The following is a 21941-nucleotide window of genomic DNA, read 5'->3' as shown; positions in this document are numbered from 1 at the left end:
TTCAAAACTTCCATGCGGTGGCCAACTAAGGTCACCATCGTTTTTCGTATAACGAACCCAATATTCATTATATATAATAGGGCCTACACCATGTCGACTATAGAGCTCATAAATTGGAGTTCCAACTGGAGGTATCGGACACGAGTCCTCCAACCGGGAATCAGTGTTATAACATTTAAAGAAACCAAAGAAACCACTACGGCTAGGCATCTTGCTCACTAACCAAGTATCAAACTTCAAGGGTTATCGAAGCGCTAAATCTTCGTGAAAAACAAAAACCCTCGGTTTTTGGCAATTGCAACTGTCAAATAACAACTAAGAACCAACAACTAAGAACCATAAATGCAATGGAACCATGCAAACAACTAAGCTTCAACAACAACCAAGGATACTGGGAGCGACCCACGAATACTTAACTGAGAGTACAATGGCGTCACCAGGAAGGCCCGTTTATCGTCTCGCCGTACAAAGGACTACGCCAGGCGCCAAAACAGGTCGACAGTCAGGGCATCGGTCCGTCGCAGCCGTCAGGAGGCGGGAAGCTTCGCGGGAAAAATCTTCGGACCACTTATTTCGACAACAGGATCGATGAAGCGGGGTGCACCTTCCCTCGGAGATTTCACACGAAGTTCCTCACAATCGTCAGGCTTTGGACCGGTACCGCTGATGTCGCCCCACATAGGGCGCCAACTGAAGGACTGGACTATTTCTAAGGTCCAGCGGTGCCAGGGAACAACACCTGAAACCTTCGTGGGATACCTGTTCAGCGCACAAATGACAGAGACACGGGACACTTCCTTCGGCGTCAAAGATCAGCGTTTATTACTGCAGGGAGGCAAAAGTCACAAGAAGTACAACAGAGTGTAGGTTCTGAGAGTCTGCTTCAAATTGCAAATGTGGATCGCTCCTTTTATATACATTTTCGTCATTGCACAACATACGAACAGAAGGTTACAACTCAGTTCCCACAATAAACTTCAAAAGGACTTCTTGAAACCCGGAACATAATTACAGTAACATTGCCGGTTCCCAACTGTAAAAGCACATCTTCTCACCGTTAGGCACATTACACTCTAGTTGTAAACGAACGAAAGAAAGAGACAAGAACAGCTGCAAGGAAGACAGACAACAGTAGAGAAAAGAGTGTGAGGGTAATATCGGAAGCATGATCACAGGATCAAAGGATTCGATCCTAGCACATGCACGGCTGAAACAATAGACCGGCACAGCAAGATTACCCTCAAGCGGAGCCATCTGCCTTTGCAATGTCATTCCCCTGGTCATAAAAGACGCATGAAAGTAATATGCGTCTTCCGTAAGGCTTGGGAACTAAGGGTCATGACGCGGACAATTGCCTGCTAGCTAACTACGTGAGGGCAAGAAACAAAATGGATGCCGTATCTAAAATGGAACCCGAGGGTTCAGATGAAGAAACGCGTAAATAAGGCGAACCCTGCCAAGTAGTGTAGCGAAAACGCGTACACTTACTAAACTCGTCATTTACGGTTCATAGATACCAAACTTGCCCATATTCGATCATGTCCACAACATCATAACGATTCTCACGGAACCTCACCTACAGCAAGTCGTTATAATGACTTGCGTTGTAATGGTACTGCGATTATGCCCAGCGAATCAAACCTCTTTATGCGTTGATACAACCCTCTTTTTTGTCTTCCAGCTGGCTTCCGGAACATACCACGATTCTTCGGTCTTTGCAGTCTGATCTGCTTGTGACCAACTTCTTGCTAACACATGACAATTCTACATACTTGGTTTAAAGAATTGTGCCAGGGACTGTAGGTTTTACTTTTTTTGACATTCAGGGAATTGGTACATATAACTTATGTATTGCATTTGTACACATCAGCAGAAATACGCTGTTCCACAGTTGAGAAAATGTTGACAGCTGTCCAGATGGTGATTCTGTAAGAACACACTCTGGTGCTGGGAAAGGCATTCTTATGGTCTTGCCGGTACCTGATTAGAAGCAGTGACAAAGGCAAGTATTCCGAATTCTAAAGCTTTACATCTGCATTGGATTCATTGGGCGAGTTCATTGGCAACGGCTGATGTCACTTTTATCTTTGATCCCTCTGTGCAGACACAGGAGTTTTTACAATATGAACATGTTCATCTCCTCTGTTATCTTTGCTTACTCTAGATCAATAAAAATGTATCATCTATACCAATGGTTCTGATCAGCCAGCCGTTGGGTCAAAGCATGCTTATCCGGCGGCTCGCGCTATAGTGGCGTGTTCCATTGTGAATGTCCATACACAGGTGCTTGGGGACTGTAGTGTTCAATTAGTGGAGCTGCATGCTTTGATTTTAGCTCTAGAATTCGCTGATCCTGATGTGATTCCTACTACTGTGTGCAAGCTTTCAATGAGAATTTCTTTTTGGGTCTCAGTATGATTATCAAGACTCTAAAAGTTGCACAATAAAGTACAAAACACTTTGGGTCCGAGTGCCCGAACTTAAGGACGGTTTACTACTAATACATGTTATCCATACTCTTGGCCATCAGCGTGTGGGAGCACATGCAGTTGGTAATTCTTTGGCTGATGAAGCAGCCAAATCTGCCGTAGCCACATGTTCTGTAGCAGCAGTAACTAGGTCCATGAGTAAAATTGATAATGATATTTGTGTGGCTATAGCTGCTACGGATGGTGGGAGGGAGTTCCCACAAGGTTTCCCTTCAAAGTATTCTTATGATTTGTCACCTGAGCAAGTCCTATTTGCTACAATACCATCAGTTGGGGATCAGCTGATTCCCAATGAGGACCGTAGACTTCCTTTGATCATAGCTGCACATGAAGGCATGGCTTCTGCACATGCCGGTATTTCTGCAAATGTTTCTATTTTACAGAAACGTTATTGGTGGCGTGCTTTATATAAGCAAACCTGTAATGATGTACTCTCATGTGACATTTGACAACAGATTAAACCCTCTACGTTTGCACGTAAACCACATTCACAGATATCAACCGTTTAGTTGTATTTACCTTGATCACCTCAGTCCTTTGATATCTGATACTGCATATAAACATATTTTAGTTGCAGTGGATTTGTGTACTCGATTGGCCTCAATGCAGTGCTTACGCTTGAAATGTCATTAGAGATTTGCATGTCTTTGTCGGGACATTTGCCTGTGGCACCTTCCATTCTGACCAAGGTCCTGCATTTGCCTCTAAGGTTTACAAGGATGCAATGAAGTCTTTGGGGGTGCTGGTGCACTTTTCGTCTCCATACAGGACTGAGGGAAATTATGTAGTGGAGCAAATGAACCGTGACTTTAAGCAATCTTTGACAGCTAGAGTCTTAGGTACAGGCAGGGGTTGACTGACTCATTTCTATGGGGTTCAACGTGCACTTAATAATCTCCCAAGAACATCTCTGGGGGGTGGATCCCATAAGAAATGCTCTTTGGTATAAAAATATTTGTGCCAGACCTTGATGGTCTAGACATTGTGGCGGCTGCCGCAACTCATGACATAGATAACCATTATGCTATGTTGCAGAATCTACAAAAGACAGATTCGAGATGCTCTTGCATAGGATCATTTTCCCTCGCCCACGGATGCAGCAGTGCTGACTCCTGTAGCTAGCTGACTTCCTAAAGTTGGTAATCTGGTACGAGAAAAGCTGGAGAACAAAAAATAATTTGGTCCTTCTTATCGTCCACCTGTCCCAGTTCTTGGATTGAAGGGTACTCGTATAGTGATTTCACCTCCTTTGCCTAGCCGCATGGAAAACAGATTTATTCTATTGACAAAGTCCAGCTACACCATATGGCCAATACTGAATAGTATGACTCCCAGTATTCGAAGCCAAGACCTTTCACTGAATCCGATGGCTTCAACTTCTTCAACTACTCCCCATGTAAATGGAGGGGGAGTTAGAAACTTCTATTGATTTCTTGCCTGTTGTACCTTCTACTTCCACTAATGCAGACATTGATTATGATTTTTCTCCAGTTGAGGTTGTCATTGCATTCCTGACAGTACCATACATATTCCATCTGATGCTGCACGGCCTCCATTGTTTCGTTTGGGAGCGAGTGGTATTTGGATTGTACAAGTTTTTCATCAGACTCATCTTCTTTGTCCTCATCTGTGGCATCCCCTCTGATACGTGCCGGTCTTTTGATTGCCTGGTTTAAAAAGACTTACCAGATCCCACCTTGGACAAACATCTGGATGGTACTCACACTTATTTTTCTTTTCACATGGACTGAGTTTGTGACACTGTTCTCCTTGATCATCAATGGTCATTATTTGCCTGAACCCTCTGCTGTGAAATTTGTTGAACGAGTTCTCGCTATCCATGCATTATCCCATTATAATGAAAAGAGATCAAGCCCTCGTGAACATTTTGGCCTTCCCTGTTGCTAATGGCATAATTTGGGTTAAAGTTGCATTCGATATTCATGTTCCGCGTTTCATTAGGAGATGTGGTATCACCGGATATACACTCAGACAACTGGGATGTTCAGACCGTTCATTCATTGTTTTCTGATTTAAAACATTATGCTGCATTTGATGCTGAGGGTTTATATTTGAATTTGGCCATCATTTTTTGCACAAAATGAACAGTGAGAACATTGTCTAACTCCTTTAAAGGGGAGTTCTAACACTCAAAGAGTAAGTTCACCTACTTTTCTGATTATAATATTTCCAATCCAGAATCCTATTTCTATAAGTTAAAATTGCTATCTCAATCTAAATTCATATTGACGCACACTAAATTGATTTATTCAAAGTCAAAGTCAAACCACTTTATTCGGCCATAAAAGTACACCACAGACAAAAAAATTCATAAAAAGAGTACATAAAAGCATATTAATACATTTTCAATTCAATAAAATATGCCACATACAGACAATGTAAATGTAAATGTACAGGAATTTATATAGCGCAAATCACCAAGCGGTTTCTAAGCGCTTGCTTAGGGAACCCGTCCTGGTATTCCCCTGTGAGATAACCCCAGCAGGGTATCCGCAAGGTGAAAGCCAGGCATCCCGCCCCGAGGGGCCATTGTGGAGATTAAGCAAGCTATTGCCCAGAGTCGCAGAGTGTGAACCCGTGAATAAAGTAGGCACCAGAGCGAGAATTGTCAAGTCCATGGACATTTTCGGACTCAAGACCCCGCCGAGCCGGGAATTGAACCCTGGTCCCGGGCTGACCTCTGCTTCCAGGTCTGCCTCCTCAAACCAGTGAGCCACACTTCTCCACAATAAAATAATACCAGTAAAAATAGGTGAATTGTTGTTGTACTACTTTATTCGATATTTACATATCATAAAAGTACAAACAATACAAACATAAAGACACATATTTAAAACTCTACTTATTCGATACGTTTCATACCATGATCTAAAAAGATAAAAATCAGAGTATTTACATTTAAAACAAGGGGACAATAGTACATTAACAGAAATTGGTATATACATTAGTTTTACAGCTCATCCTTTCTCATGTCTTAAGCCAACAGTCTGGCACGAATGAACCACGCACTGGCTAAATATTTAGCGACCCCGCATACAACTAGCATTGATGTAACATCCGACAGGAGCATACGCAATGCGTTTCTGGTCTCTCTCACACCCAGCTCTCTGCATACCGGTTTTAACCATTTTGTTCTGGGTCTTTTGTTCGCCCTACAAGCGAATAGAAAGTGTGGAAGTGATTCGCTTGTACATGGGCATCCGGGGCAGCTGGGAGAATGGGCATATGCCCCCCTTCCTTTCCATCCCTCAGTGAAGTTTTTCAGGGGTAGGATCCCGTATCTCATTTTCAGGAAGAGGGCCCGATCCCTAGGGTTTTGGATAACATCTAGGAAGGGCTCGAGTTTTTTACTGGGTTTGAATTCCATGAAGGCAGTTGTTAATGCCCCCCACTTAGCATGTTTTGATTCCTCCTCCTGGACCCATTCCCAATATATTTTTTTGATGATCTGCTTGTGGGGAGGGGACTGGGTGGTCCAGAATTCTCCCAAACCTAGGTGAATTGTAATTAATTAATCAGGGAATAAAAACAGTTATATCAATATATAAAATCAACCAACAATTTAACATTTCTAGCACCCTTTCTTCCTAAGTCTAACTGCCGCCAACCAAAAAATTTGCAACATAAAAAATCTCACAAGGGTTATTTAACAGCTGCAAATATAGGAAGGCAGGTCTAACTTGCACACAACTCCTCCTCTTTAAAATAGGACTTAAAAACGTTCTCCCCATGGAGCTAAAATGCTCACAAAACATTATGAAATGTATGGTATCCTATGTTGAAAAATTATCACATGTACAGGGGCCTAAATCATTTACCCTACTCCACCCCTGTACATCTGCTAAAAGACAATGAATGAGATTGATACATAACCTGGTTAGAAGAAATTGGTGAAAAGGTTTTGGACAATTGTTAGATATGGTTCTATCCGTGGTACTGTCTTTAACAGGAAATGGGCTTTCACCTTAGGTTTCACAATCTCCAATGCCTCTCTCTCTGCAGACAGCACGTTTAAAAATTGAACTTTAACCCTTGCCAGGTCCTCTTTCACTATTTTTTCTGGGGTGGCAAAAAGTGCAGGTCGTCCCAATTTACCTAGCATTGACTTGACATATTGTATCCATTGGATTTTACTTACAATGTCCAGCGCTATACAGTCCCTGACAATTTCTCTACTTAGTGCCATTTCTGTATTAATCCATGTCTTTAGCCAACATACGACAGGACCCAGACCAATTTGGTCCTCAACAAAACCACTACCCAACTCTTGACGAATAGCATAGGTAGGGGTAGATTGGGGAACCTCCAGGAGATATCTCATAAATGTATTTTCAACTTGCTGAAGTTCTACTACAGCTTTGTACCCCAAATCGCAGACCCATACCTTGCTAAAGCAACACTTTTAGATCTATAAATTTTGAGCAAAGCTTCAAGGGGCTTCGCTCCTAGTCGGGATACAAAACCTTGCATAGCAGCTATGGACCTAGACATTGCAAGTTTGTTTGCCCTTAACTGGGGAGTCCAGAAGCCTCTCTCATTGAATAAAACTCTCAAATAGGAGAAAGAGGAAAGCCTTGACAACTCAACCCATTCACCATAAAAGGGTTTGGATTTTTTTGGCTTCCAACCCATTGTCATTGTGTGTGATTTGGTTTTATTAACAATAAGGTCCAAAGATTGCATAAAGGACCCAAAAGAATCCAAAGGTCTCTGCAGGCCAACTGCAGTGTGGCCAAAAGAACCGCATCATCAGAGTATAGGAGAGCAGGAATAACCTTGTCTCCTATATGAGGGATATCTAAAGTGGCAGTGCTAAAGGAGGTGTTTAAATTATTTATATAAGTGTAAAAAGCAATGGGTCTAAAATACAACCCTGTCATGTCCCTTTGTCAATTTTAAAGTGCTTAGTGCATTTGCCATCTTGGATGACTCTAACCCTGGCATAAAGATCCTTATGAAGATCTACTTGAAAATAGACTAAGCAGAGGTCCATCCCCATACCTATCAATATTGTCCAGAACTCTGATCTATTTACTAGATCAAAGGTCGAGGATAAGTCCATGAAGGCCAGCTGCAACGTACCTTGTTTTGACACAGTATATTTCTCGGCTAAAAGGTGCAAATTTAGACTCTGATCTATAGTGGTTCTACCTTTTCTAAAACCGTATTGACAGTCTGTTAAAATTCCAGTTTCGTCAAACCATTCAGAAAGTTTATTTAAAATAACTCTACCTAAAACCTTAACCACAGAATCAATCAGGGAGATCGGTCTATAACAACCTGGATCACCTCTCTGCCCCTTTTTAAAAACTGGAATGATGGTAGAGAGAGACCAGGATGGCGGAAAGCCATACTTACTAGCCACATTTAAGAGTTTAGTTATAATTTTTGCCCAGATCAGAGTTTGTTTGTATGGAATAGCTGGAACACAATCAGAGCCGGGGGCTTTTTCTTTACTAGTCATTTGAGTGATAGCCGTCTCCACTTCAATTTCTCTAAAATGTAATGGTGATTTGCCCCAATTTCGGTCAGGAAGAACTGGCGAGCCCCTCCCGAACTGGGATTCTCCATAAATAGTATTAAAATCGGAGTACCACTGATCCTCCGTAATATTACATTGTAACAGCATATTATTTAGTCCTGTAAAACAGGGTTTATTAACTATAGGCCAAAATCTAGCACTGTCCGTCTGAACCTCGACCAAAAGCAGGTCATTCCTAGCCTCATCTTTGATTTCTTGTTTACGGTAATTATTTGTGCGTTTATAGGATTCCAGGCACAAGAGCGCGGCATTACTTGCAGCCCCCACTGGCTGCTGGGGCACTGAGTCCTGGCCGCTCCCCTTGCAGCTTATGAGCGTAGAAGAGCTCCCCGCACTGCAGGAGCCCTACGTTGATTTTAAACATGCCTCCAGGAACAAGAGCATGGCGTCACTTGCAGCCCCCACTGGCTGCTGGGGCACTGAGTCCTGGCCGTTCCCCTTGTCGGCTTACGAGCTTTGATTTAGTCTAATTCCTTTAGGACTGATTTGGCCTTGCAAGGTTACGAACATTTGAAAGGCACCATTGATTTGACATCCATTTGGGGTACTAAAGATCAGCAGGTGGAAGGCACTGAAGCTCTGCATCACGCATTTCTAATTCTAACTATTGTTTTTAAATGACACAGCATAACAAAATACTTGTTTTGGTTTGGTAATGGTCAGAAATTTGAATATTCCTTCTATTTCCTCATTGGCTGAGTACGATACATGGTGTACACACACCAATCGTACAATTGACGTATTGATTGCCCATTCCGAAATGGTAGCATGAATTGTTCTGACGTTGACGTCTAGGGGTGGCTATTGGAGACTACAAGTTCTAATGCATGTCAACTACGTTTTCTTAATGCGACGACAGGTTTCACACATTCTCATTCAGTCACCAGGTATTCAGTGGGGAAACTGTGTCAGCAATGGTTGGGACAATCCACGCTGTCGTCAGTGAAACAACACCTGTCCCTTTTGTTGAGTGACATTCACTTGCCTGACTTTATTTTAGGTCAAAAATCGCCTGGGTCGAAACGATTTATTTATGAAGCATATAATGAATTGTGGAAACTGTCGCAGATGGAAGCTGCAGTACGCCTGTGCCAAATTGACCAAGCTAATTTAGAAAAAGTCCTTGCAGTAGTAAATCATAACATTAATACATTGCCTTCCCATATATACATCTTGAATAATATTGTTTCCTCTGTTATTGATATGGTACAGACTGATATTTCTGTGTTGTATCATGGTCAAAATCAATTGTGTTCTGCAATGTAATTTACATGGACGTTACAAATGCTAAAAAATGGAAAAGTACCATGGGTTTCTTTGAATGCTTCTGCACTGTTTTTGCCATTTAATTTGACTGATAGACAGAAATGTTTGTCTATGAATGATGCAACTTAGACACTGTTACATATAGAACAATTAGAACAGTTACCTTTTTCTGTAGCAGAGGTTTATTCAGCTGTGTGGTTAATACATGGTGGTGTTTCCCTGCCCTTCTCACTATTTCAGTTTACATCTTGCATGAAACACTTTCCTGTGGGACGCTTTGAACCTCTGGGAAGTGCATTTATTCATGAATTGTGGTCATTACCTTTCACATACAGATATCAGTGTGCAGACAGGGGAGGATTGCGATTCCACAGTAGGTCATTCCCTAGTCTACGAACGAAGTTAAATTGCACGATGCCTTTAACGTGCCGCCACCTATTCTGACTTGTTTTTTAAAAGGTACACCCATCCCAGTTATTATTCCAGCACTGACGTTGCTTTCGAATGGCAGTTATCTTATTTTGATAACCACAACTAATGTGGCTTATGGGTCGGCATCCCGTATATAGAAGGGTTTCACAACAGGTTACTTTTTTAAGCAATGTCCTTTTTCCACCCCTGCATGGGACGGTAGATAGTTTGCTTTGGCTTTCCTTTCCAACTTTGAAAACAGATTTCAATAAACTAAGCAGACTCAAAGCGCTATTGTTTCAATAAGAAGTGGCTCTCAAATCAGCACAAGAGGGGAAACAGCGTTTACAACACTGTATCCACAATGCAATGATGTTTGTTCCTTTTTGTCTCTACTAGATGTTTTAACATTCCTATTTGGGTGTCTAACATCTGGTCTGTATTTTCCAAGATGTTCCCTAAATGAGAGAGAACTGATTCTAAGATTCTTTCCAGTGTAACCAGGGCTTTGGATACTGAAGTTTGTTCGCTGGTAGGATCAATAGATTTTAACATTAGGAAATCCGGAGTTTGCGAGAGAAAGTCTTCAGAATCTAATTGTTTTAGTGGGGTGCTGTTCTGGATTTTGGATTTTTCCTTTTGGTGTGCCATGTTAAAAACCAGGGCCTAGATGTATCAAGATTCCATTTTGCGAATCTTAAATAGCGATTTTTAGCGAATCGCTATTTAAGATTCGCAAAACGGAATGTATGTAAAAAATCGCTTTTTTTAGCGATTCCTTATTAATCTTTATTTGCGAATTCGCATTTTGCGAATTCGCAAATAAGGAATAATTTCCCATGCATTCCTATGGGCCAGGAGGCCCTTAGGAATGATTGTGAAGTAATTCTCAAATTGCGAATTCGCAATTTGCTAATCGCAATTTGAGAATTATTTCAAGGGTGCAGGGGTGTCTCATGGACACCCTGCTGCACCCCTGAAACTTACATGTGTGTGCATATGGCACACATACATGCCCTATGGGCATGTATGTGTGTCACATGCCACCTTCAAAATTGTCATATTTTGGTTTTTGAAAGGATATCGCAAATTAACACAAACCTCAAATTGGTGTTAATTTGCGATTCCTTAACCTGAATTCGCAGTGTAAAAAAATTTCATACATGGCATTTAAGGAATCGCAAAATTGCGATTCCTTAAATGCTTAAGCAAAATAAGGAATCGCAATTTTTTGTGATTCCTTATTTTGCTAATTTCTAATACATCCCAAAAGATGCAAAATGTCCGTTTGCGATTCGTTAAGGCCGAAATTCTGCGAATTTCGGCCTTAACGAATCGCAAAAGGCTTGATACATCTAGGCCCAGATCTTTAAAACTTATGTCGGGGCAAGTGATGTCAAATTCCAAATGTTCCTGGTTTTGTTGATCGTCAGCTTTTTCTGGTTTTATAGTTAAGGTTTTGGTATTTGATTGAACTGAGGTTTAATTGTTTGATGATTCTTCTTGCCCTGTACTGTTAATAACCTCCGGTTTTTCTTTTTTTGCTTCTTCTTTTATTTGGATAGTTTGAGTTTGCTCTGGTACTTCTTGTCCTGTGCTGCTAATAATCTCCGGGTTTACCTTTTTTTCTTCTTTTTCTTTTGTTTGGTTAGTTTGAATTTGCTCCGGGTCCTTAGTAATCTGCTTTGAAAAGTATTTGGTTATTCCAGTAGGAGGTTCGGTGTTAAGATGATGGACCATTTTTCCGGCACTCCTTCTTATTGCTTGGTTAGTTCCTAATCTTTTCATGAATATTGTACGTGATCTCAGCTTTTTGTATGCCATACTGCGATAGACGGACTGACTGTGTCGTTTTCGCTCGGCAATAGGTTTAATTGCTGATAGAAGAGGGAAGGACCTCGGACGACTTTCAAAAGCTCTCACTCCTAGCCTTAAACCTCTTGCCACCTCCAGTTACGTATAGATAACATTTCTGTGGGCAATACTGTTGTGGTAAGGACCCGCCGCTGCCCCTGGAAGTATCTAACAGTACCTGCCGCTCCCAACACCGCTTAGCCGCTCTGGCGGTGAGGTAAATGCCCTACAGGACCGGCCACAGTAAGGAGATGTCCAGCGGCTCCTCGCCGCCACTGAGGAAAGACTGCAGCTCTGGTTGTGATTGATTTTTTTCCAATAACTCTGAGGGCTAAGAGTAATAGTTTACTACTCCTCACCTCTCCAAATAGTGTTTGACTGCTCCAGCAGCAGAGTGTAACTTACTGAATACGGATCCTCGGCGCTCCACCACAAATCTGGCAGCTCCGGCGTTGCTCCGGCTGCACCCTGCTCCAACTGGCGGCTCCTGTCACGAGAGAGAGTGCTCGCCTACGTTGGCCTGCAGAGGGAACGGCCCCGCCGCTCCCCCACCTTGCCCAGGGATATCCGACGGTCCCCTGGCCACTCCGGGGTTTGGCCTGCGGCTCCGGCCTCCAACGTGTCTGGGCACCGAGGAAACACCCCACAGCTCCCTCGCCGCACCTCAGGACAACTAGCGGCCCCAGCTGCGTTCACACTGGCCGATCAGCTTCAGCCGCTCGGAGGGGCGCCGACGAGATGCCGACGAGACCCTGCCAGGCCAAAAGGGACACGGCGGCACCCACCGGACCCAAGGCTCCCCAGCGGCTCCCGCTGCAACGGCACTGCCCGGCAGCCAAGCAGCCCCGGGGTCAGGCCTCCTGCGGGTCAGTGGCAGTCGGCAGCACTCGGCGTTCGACGGCGCTCTCAGCTGGTCTCGCTCTCAGCTTTGCTCGGCACCGCTCTGGTCCGCTAGACCAGTATAGGCGGTGGATGGTAGAGCAGCCGAGGCACTGCCGTGAACAGAAACAGCAGGGTGCAGCACACCGGGTAGTGAAAGCCCCCCCAGAGCAGCAGTCTTTAGTTGAGAGACATTAAGTGTAGCCCACTACTTCTCCTGTGTTCAGAGCTCTTGGTGCAGCGCCCCCTTGAAAGATAATGTCCTCCCTCTGTTTACAGAACCTCAGTTCGCGGCTCGCGTTGCAAGTTCCTCCGGGTAGCGATGCCCACCCCGGGCCAGCCATACAGTGCGTCGCACCCGCTGTGGCACCGACAGCTTTTACGCCTGCTAGACCGGCTGAAAAATAACCTTGTCAATTTGTCGGAGGCCGCCGCAGCCCGTCTTTCACAACGAGTACACGCACAGACAGCAAACACGAATTTTTGTATGATTAAAATTCGGCCTTTTTTTACACACATTTTTGACTCTGCTTACAGTTGCATTCTGTTTTTTCTATATGCTATGACCTGCCCAAGGGGAGGGTGCGGGTGACAGATAGGGACATGATCGACTTCGCTAAGTTAGCATGAGCCCTACAGCCATGATGCAGCTTTGGCGCACGTTAACACGTGGCTTAATGTTTGCACTACTCTATTTATGCATTTCACATGAGAACTGTCTGCTGCACTCATCTCTGCTTGTTCCTGGAGTGTAGTCTGAAAATTATGAGCAAGGTTGAGAAACAATGTGCCTTGTTCTCTGTTGTGGTCAGGCCTAAGCACCTAGACAAAACATACTAATGCAGCTGCTGCTGGAGACTCGTACCTTGATATTACGGGGATACATGTTTAAGTGACACACACGTGAAGAGGGACCTTTCCATCTTTCCAGGGAGAAGAGCAACACATACCTATGATGTAGACACACCATCTATAGTCTAAGGTATGGGGTCCGCTGACAAAGCCCAGAGACCTTCTATTATATAATAATACTTCTTCTTACCAAGGGGAGGGAGGTTAGACACTATAGTCTTTCTCCATTGTCTTTATATGATGCCATCCCCCTTTATGATGTATGGCCTAGCTGCAATGCTAACTATATTACTTTTATGAATTTATGTGTTGTGGCCCGTATACTGCATGTTACAGCACAATAGTTAAAATAAACATTTTAAACTATATTCGTGTCTCGGTCAGATCTTATTGTGGACAGGTACGAGAGTGTGAGCGAAAAGGAGTGTCTGTTACCACGATTCCTGAGAGATCCAGGAGTGTTGTGTTCTGTGGTGTCTAATCATTTGCTTCTTCATGAGTGTGTAGGAGAGTGAGTGAGACACTATAGCTAGTCAGTGCTGGGCTCCTGGGCACTAAGGTGGTGGGAAGGCTTAGCCCCTAAACACAGAGGACCCATAATCCTGCACATAGTTCTGTGTATGTGCAGAATCCCTGCCACAATGATACTCGAGACAAGGTCAATTATTCTTGTAGAAATGTTAGTGGAGAAACCTGTAACCATATTGAAATTGAAATTGCAATTAGATCGCACATACTGCCCCAGACAAGATGTTGAAATGCTTTGCGGCGAGTAGCATGCTTCCCAGAAGCTGAGAGTTAGTGATCAGTCCAGTGGTCATTTTTGTTAGCCTAGAATGTAAAGGAAACCATTCCATGCATCTACTCAAAGGTCCTTTGTGGTATGTTAGTGACTTTGGTATGATCATCGGAGGGGACTATGTGAGAAGCAGTTAAAGTAGTTTACACACAGAAGAGGCATGTATAAGGGAAGCAGAGGAGCATTCAAAATAAATAAGGGAGGAAAAAAGTTACATTTTAATTAATGGTCAATTTTTCATGCAGGGTTTTAAGGAATATAGCAGGTGGCCATTTTGTTCGTTAGCATGAAATATATGTATTTACCCTGTGAAAAAGAAACAATCATAAACACAGCTCTAAAGGAATGTGGCTTTTAACAGTCATTCTAGAGACACTTTTAAAGACATGGCAGATACTTCCTCTACTGGAAAATGCAAGCCCATTGCTTGTTGAGACCCCTTTGCGAGCAACTGTCAAGCAGTGCAACATGGAAGAACATCCTAGTACCTGTAATTACAACTTTACAACATCACCACTAACCCACAGAATGCAATGCGAGCAATACTTTCAAATTCCAGATAGACCACTTTTGTATACCATCTACAGCAGTATATTGAATACTATAAAGTATTACTACAGTTATGCAAATTGTTTACCCCAAAGGTAAACTACACATAGAACTTGTATGTTATATAAACACTCAATAACTTAACCCCTTAACAGTTGGGCCTTTCCCCCCTCAGTGCTAAGCCGTTATTGGGCTATTTGGGGTAGTTACTGCTCCCATAACATTTTCCACCAAAGGTGTCCACACCAAATTTGCACCCTTTTCTTCCAACATCCTTGGGATTCTAAAGGTGCCCAGGGTTTCTTGAGTCCCCAGGAGGGGACAGAGACAATTGGCAAAATATAGCTATATTTTGAGTTTTGGGCGGGAAAAATAGGACAAAAGTGCTCAGTATAAAAGTGTCTGGTTTTTTCACCTAAAAATGGCTTGCTGGGCTAAAGTCATCATCTTGCCAGCTTTCAGGAACATCCATATCTATAAAAAAAAAAAGGATTTATACCAAGCTACTTTGATAGATAGGCAATTGGGTGGTAGCTGCAATATTTGGGGCCGTGCTGTGGCACCAACCAAGCAAACCTACAAACTACAGATATTTTTGAAAGCTAGACAGCCAAAGGATTCCAGGGTGGTGTGCCTTGCATGGACCCACAATGCCCTGCAAACCTAAAACATTGCCTAAAATCCTTTCGCCTTTTCCTTATATTTTTGTGATGGAAGCTTTGGAATTTGCAGAAATCCACAAACATCCTATGAGCCAGCGTTACCCCACTTATGCCAATAAAAACACTGCACAACATTAGTGGCTGGGCCAAGTGCCCACAATAGGAATGGATCAAACCAAGGTCAAGGAGAGCCATTGCAAGGGGACCCTCACTAGACCAGACCCAGACATTAATTTATTAAAAAATATATATTCCTGCCATATAGTTCCTGCCCCAATGCCACAGTGCAACATTCGCAGCACTTTGTTTTGCCCCATTGGCAAAATCCCTGGTGTTAGGTGGATTTTTTACTCCCCCGGAGGCAGGTTTGGGGCAACCTCCACATTTGAGACCAGCCTCCTATCTTCCCTTAAGGGGGTAGAAAGATACTATTAACTCCACTGGGGCAGAGTATGACTTGATGCTAGGGTAGGCCCCCCATCCTTTTGTTTACGTTGGTATTATTTGGAAATCTCTGGTGTATATTGGGCTTTCTGCCCCCAGGTGGTAGACTGGTGAAAATCACCCCATCAGTCCCGCCTCCAGGGGTGGCAGAAAGACTATTGGCACATTTATTTGGGGCATGGCCATGGCCATTGTGGCCAGCCCTGTCCCACAGCGGCATAATGAAAGTTGAGGGCCCCCTGTGCAAAGTTCAGAGTCAGTCAGGAGCTCCCAGGCCAAGGTTCTGAGCTGAGGAGGCCCCCTGGAGCTCGGGCCCCCGCACCTCAGAGGCTGCAGGTGCCTATGTTACACCGTTGCCAACCCTACATTTAATAAAGAAAATTCCCAGCTGACTAGTGGAGGGCGTGTCCGCGGAGGCCAGCCCTCACCCCTCTATTTCTTTTTTTTAATCTCTGGTGTCTAGTGGGCCTCTGCTACCCAGGAAGGCAGATTGGGGTAAATACCTTATTCACCCTCCAAGAGTCACAGAAACCCTATTGGGCCCCCAGGCGGGGGGGGGGGGCACAGGACCAGGCACAAGCGGGGTGGGGGTGGGCACTCCTCTCAAAGAGAATTGTCTGAATGCAATCCCTAGAGTCTAGTGAGGGTAATCGCCCACTTCCACCACCAGGGACGGCAGAGAGACTGTCTTTTCTGTTTTGGCAGTGGGTCAAGGCCATGCCCATGGTGGGCAGGACCCCACCCCTATAATAATTTGAAAGAAAATCCCTCTGTGGAGTCTTGTGGGTTTTCTGCCCCATTTGTTCCCCCAGAGATGCAGAAAGACTGATAGCACATTTATATGGGTGGGGGCATTGCCATGCCCATTGTAGGCAGCGCAACTCCTCTATTAGATTGTAAAAAAAAATCCTGCTGTCTAGTGAGCTCATTGTGTGGCAGTTAGGAGGTAACCACCCATATTCCCCCTTTTAATTCCCTAGTGTCTAACGGTTTTCTGCCCCTGGAGGGTGGGGGGGCAGATTGGGGGTAATAACCCCAGGGGGTTCTAGAAAGACAGCCTGCTCTGTAATGTGGTGGGTGCATGGCCATGTCCATGCTGGGCAACCCTCACCTTCATATTATTTAAAAAAATTCTTTCCATGGCGTCTAGTTGGCTTACTGCCATCCCAGGGGGCGGAGAAACTGATGCACCGTGTTGGTTATGGTAGGGACATGGCCATGCCAATGGTGGACAGTTATTCCCCTCCATTCTGTGCAACAGTTTGGAAAATATTGGACCTCTCAGGGGTAAGATTTACTATTTCCACTCCAGCTCCAGACTTTGCAACAGTAGGAAAGTATTGGACTTCAGAGTGGTAAGATTTCCTAGTCCCACTCTAGAATGTGCAATTGTAGTGAAATCATTGAGCTTCGGAGGAGTTACATTATTTCACACTCCAGTAGGGAAAGTACTTCACTTCTAACACATTACATATTTGAATAACCCTAATAATTTAGAACAAATATAAAATTCTTAACATGAAAATTATTAAATTAACCAAATATCTATAAAATTAAAAAAAAAAAAATTACAGGGTTATTCAACAATTTCATAATTATCTTTTCTTTAAAATGTATTTATGTATTACTTAATTAATTTCCCACACTATGCCCCTGCAAACGTAGCAGCCCACACTTAAAATATAAGTTTATATAGTTGGTGATCAATTAACTAATTGATTAATAATTGATTAATAATTATTTGTTAATTAATTATCATTTTACTAACGTTCCATCCAAAACCCCTACCAACGTAGCAACCCACAACCAAAATGTTGGTAAAATAAATCAGTATTACATAAGGCACATCATCAATTATAAATTAACTAATTATTAATACATAAATAATTGATTTCTAATTATTACTTAATTTTCCAACCTATATTCGTACAAACCCAACAGCCCACACTTAAAATAGAACTAAAATATAAAGTTAATACACAATTTACATAATTAATAATCAATTGCATTCAATCAATCAATCAATCAATCAATCATTACATTTGTAAAGCGCGCTACACACCCGTGAGGGTCTCAAAGCGCTGGGGGGGGGGGGGGGGGGGGGGTGGAGCTGCTACTGATCCAAAAGCCAGGTCTTGAGAAGTCTTCTGAGGCCAGCAGGTCCTGGGTCTGTCGTAGGCCGGTAGGGAGAGTGTTCCAAGTCTTGGCGGCGAGGTAGGAGAAGGATCTGCCGCCGGCGGTGGTTTTCTGGGTGCATGGAACTGTGGTGAGGGCGAGGTTGGCAGAGCGGAGGCTGCGGGTGGGGGTGTAGAAGCTGAGTCGGGCGTTGAGGTATGCTGGTCCGGCATTGTGTAGGGCTTTGTGTGAGTGGATGAGGAGTTTGAAGGTGATCCTCTTGTTGACGGGGAGCCAGTGCAGGCCTCTCAGGTGGGGTGTGATGTGGCTGCGTAGGGCGACGTCGAGGATCAAATGTGCCGAGGAGTTCTGGATGCGTTGCAGCCGTTTCAGGAGCTTGGTTGTTGTTCCTGTGTAGACGGTGTTCCCGTAGTCCAGTCTGCTGGTGACGAGAGCCTGGGTGACGGTTCTTCTCGTGTCGGAGGGGATCCACTTGAAGATCCTGCGGAGCTTTCAGAGAGTGTTGAAGCAGGAAGCGGAGACGGCGTTGACCTGCCTGGTCATGGAGAGGGCGGAGTCGAGGATGACCCACAGGTTGCGTGCGTGGTCGGTGGTTTCTGGGGCTGTTCCTAGCGATGTTGGCCACCAGGAGTTGTCCCAGGCTGAGGGGGTTGAGCCGAGGATGAGGACCTCCGTCTTGTCTGAATTCAGCTTCAGCCTGCTGTCCTTCATCCATTCGGCAATGGCCTTCATTCCTCTGTGGAGGTTGGCTTTGGCGGTGTGGGGGTCTTCGGTGAGGGAGATAATCAGTTGGGTGTCATCGGCGTAGGAGATGATGTTGAGGCTATGTTGTCGTGCGACGTGGACGAGTGGTGCCATGTAGATATGGAACAGCGTCGGGCTGAGGGATGATCCCTGGGGAACGCCGCAGATGATCTCGGTGGCCTTGGAGCGGAAGGGTGGTAGGTGGCATTAGCGCATGTTAGTAGCCTTTTCCCCGACGCCTTGCTCTTCATCTCTAATGAGATTCAAAGTGGGCGTCACTAGGCGTACCTCACACAGGGGGACTTATAAAATATCGCTAAGTGTACATTGCAATATTTACATGGATTTTTTCAAAATTTGTTAAAACATTTTCTAGCAGAACTTTCCACATTAGACAGCTTCTTAAAGCCAAGTCTAAATTTATGTTGTCCAATTCATGCCAACAAGAATTTTCTGACATTAAAAATGCACCTGCTCTTCAGGGTTTTGATCCTTCTGGGAAAAATGTCATCACCACTGACGGTATTGGTGCAGTTTTGTCACAGGTTGATGGTAATGGTTTTGAATCTATAGTTTCATATGCGTCTAGGTCCTTGTCTCCTGCTGAGTGCAAATATGCAGTAATAGAACGTGAGGCACTTGCTTGTGCTTGGGACCTGGAACATTTTCGTGCATTTGTTTGGGGTAGTGAAGTCATTATTAAGTGTGATCACAAACCATTAGTTAAGATTTTGTCAAATGTGGGAATGATTAATGTTACTGCCAGATTAATACATATTTCTATGCGGTTGCTGGATTAGCTCTACAAAGTAGCATACTTACCAGGTAAAAAAACGCTGTTGCAGATTTTCTCTCTAGGTTGTCAGTTCAGATGGTTGAAAATCAAGATGACCTCATTGATGATGTTCAAGTTGCTTGGGTTTGGGGCCATGGTGTTGATTCTTTCAAAAAAGAGGAATGGATGGAGGCTCTAACTAAAGATGAGTGTTTAAAGAAAGGTCTGGAGTTTGTGTGTAGTGGTTGGCCTCGCAAAGTGGATGTTAAAGATGTGAAGGCGTTCTGGGAAGTCAGAGATGAGTTATCCTCATTTGATGGCAATCTCATGAGAGGTGATAAATTACTTCCACCTCATAGTCTCAGAGATAAAATTATTTCATTGTGCCACAATGGACATTTAGGAATTTTCAAAGCAAAGTGCATTGTCAAAAGCAGGTATTGGTGGCCTGGTTTAGATATTGAAGTGGAGAGATTGGTGAGAGATTGTGGTTTATGTTCATCAGCTGATAAAACACGGAGGGCCCGATTCACAGAACTAACTTAAGACAAAATCCTAAACTTACTACCATTTTGGTATTCACAGAAGGCACTTACTCATTTTGGTATTCACAGAAGACACTTACTCATTTCGGTATTCACAGAAGTTAGGAGTCCTAAATGCCTTCTGTGAATACCGAAAGTCTTAAAATTAGGATTTTTCTCAGTTTAGTAGTAGTAAAGTTAGGACTCCTAACTTTAGGACTCCTAAATGCCTTCTGTGAATACCGAAAGTCTTAAAATTAGGATTTTTCTCAATTTAGTAGTAGTAAAGATAGGAGTCCTAACTTTACTACTACTAAACTGAGAAAAATCACAATTTTAAGACTTTAGGTATTCACAGAAGGCATTTAGGAGTCCTAAAGTTAGGAGTCCTAACTTTACTACTCCGAAACTGAGAAAAATCCCAACTTTAAGACTTTCGGTATTCACAGAAGGCATTTAGGAGTCCTAAAGTTAGGACTCCTAACTTCTGTGAATACCGAAATGAGTAAGTGCCTTCTGTGAATACCAAAATGAGTAAGTGCCTTCTGTGAATACCAAAATGGTAGTAAGTTTAGGATTTTGTCTTAAGTTAGTTCTGTGAATCGGGCCCTTAAAAATTTGAGACCTCCTATGAGCGATTTTATGTGTCCTGAATCTCCTTTAGAACATGTTGCTGTGGACATTATGGGTTCTGTTGACAGTTTCTGAAAGTATGTGATTTCTATGATGGATTTGTTTTCTAAGTGGCCTGTTGTCAAAGGGATCAAAAAATTAGATACTAATACTGTAATAGGATTTTTAGATGGTGTATTTTTGAGTGAAGTTACTCCTTCCCTCATCATTAGAGATATTGGAGTACAATTTACTTCCAATGGTATGAAACAGTATTTATCTAAATGTGGTATTACACATAAAACCACCTCTCTGTATAATCCAAGCGGAAAAGGTTTGGTTGAAAGGTACAATAGAGTTTTGGAAGGTGCCATTCAATTGGCATTCAAGAACAACATTCCATGGGAGACACAATTGTTTAAAACACTTTGGTCTTACAGAATGTCAGTTGTTGATTCTACTAAGTTCACTCCTTTTGAGCTTAGGAGGGGTAGGAAGCCCGGAGCCAAGTGGTTTCCTGGTTGGATTAAAGATCATGGAGAAGTGAGCTGGCCCTCTGCTGAAGTCAAGAACAATTTGAATCTTAAACATGACAAATACAAACAACTCTATGATCAAAAACATAATACTCAAAATGGTAAATAGTCTGTTGGTCAGTGGGTAAGAATAAAGAAACCAGGATTTGTTAAAAGAAAAGTAAGTTTTTTCAGCCTCAACGTATAGTGCAGTTAAGAAAAAACGCTGTCATTTTGGAAAATGGGAAATGTTGGAATCTAAAAAGGGTTGCATTGTGTAAACAACCCTTTGTGAGTCTTCTAGTGCTATTGATTCTGATGTTGTTAACAGATCGTTTGTCTTGGATGATTTTTCTGAGGATTCATCTGCCAAAGGTGGTGAAAACATTCACAAGAAGATGTTAACGCTTCCAACACTCTTGGAAAAGAGGTCGTCAAACATCCTGTTATATTAAAGGATTATATCTGTAAATGATTTTATTTGTTTGTAAAGGAGGAGATGTGTAGTGTTTTCACTCTTTCTTTCCCTCGTGGGGATTCTCACGAGGGAAGCTCAAAGAATTGGTTACTTAGGAATGTGCATGCTTTGAATATTTGTACTGGCCGGTGGGCAGTTGCCAGCGGTTTCTGTTGCTGAAGGCAGCCTGTGTTGCCATGTCTGGTGGAATTGCTAAATAAATATTTTAATACAAACCGTGCGTGTCTTCATCTTCAACACAGAGTGCCATACATTCTCAGAGATATGGCTCTCTCCTACCCTCTCTCTAGCTCCACTGCTGATTTTAGCTGCCCTGTGCCAGGCACAACCCTTAGCTCCATAGTGCTAGGGTGCAAGCCTGAGTCTACCATAGGTTTTTTACAGAAAGG

General features: G+C 43.2%; 1 protein-coding gene across 6 annotated transcripts in view; it reads right to left on the bottom strand.

The window, feature by feature from the left end:
• LOC144822412 (multidrug and toxin extrusion protein 1-like) overlaps positions 1-21941 on the bottom strand; it is an 887289-nt gene that overhangs the window by 445382 nt on the left and 419966 nt on the right. The gene's annotated exons all lie outside the window — the stretch shown is intronic.

This window comes from Lissotriton helveticus, chromosome 3_1, assembly GCF_964261635.1.
Source record: "Lissotriton helveticus chromosome 3_1, aLisHel1.1, whole genome shotgun sequence".
In the NCBI taxonomy this organism is placed as follows: Eukaryota; Metazoa; Chordata; class Amphibia; order Caudata; family Salamandridae; genus Lissotriton; species Lissotriton helveticus.
Note: the sequence above shows the minus strand (reverse complement) of the source record. Positions and strands in the feature narration are given on the sequence as shown.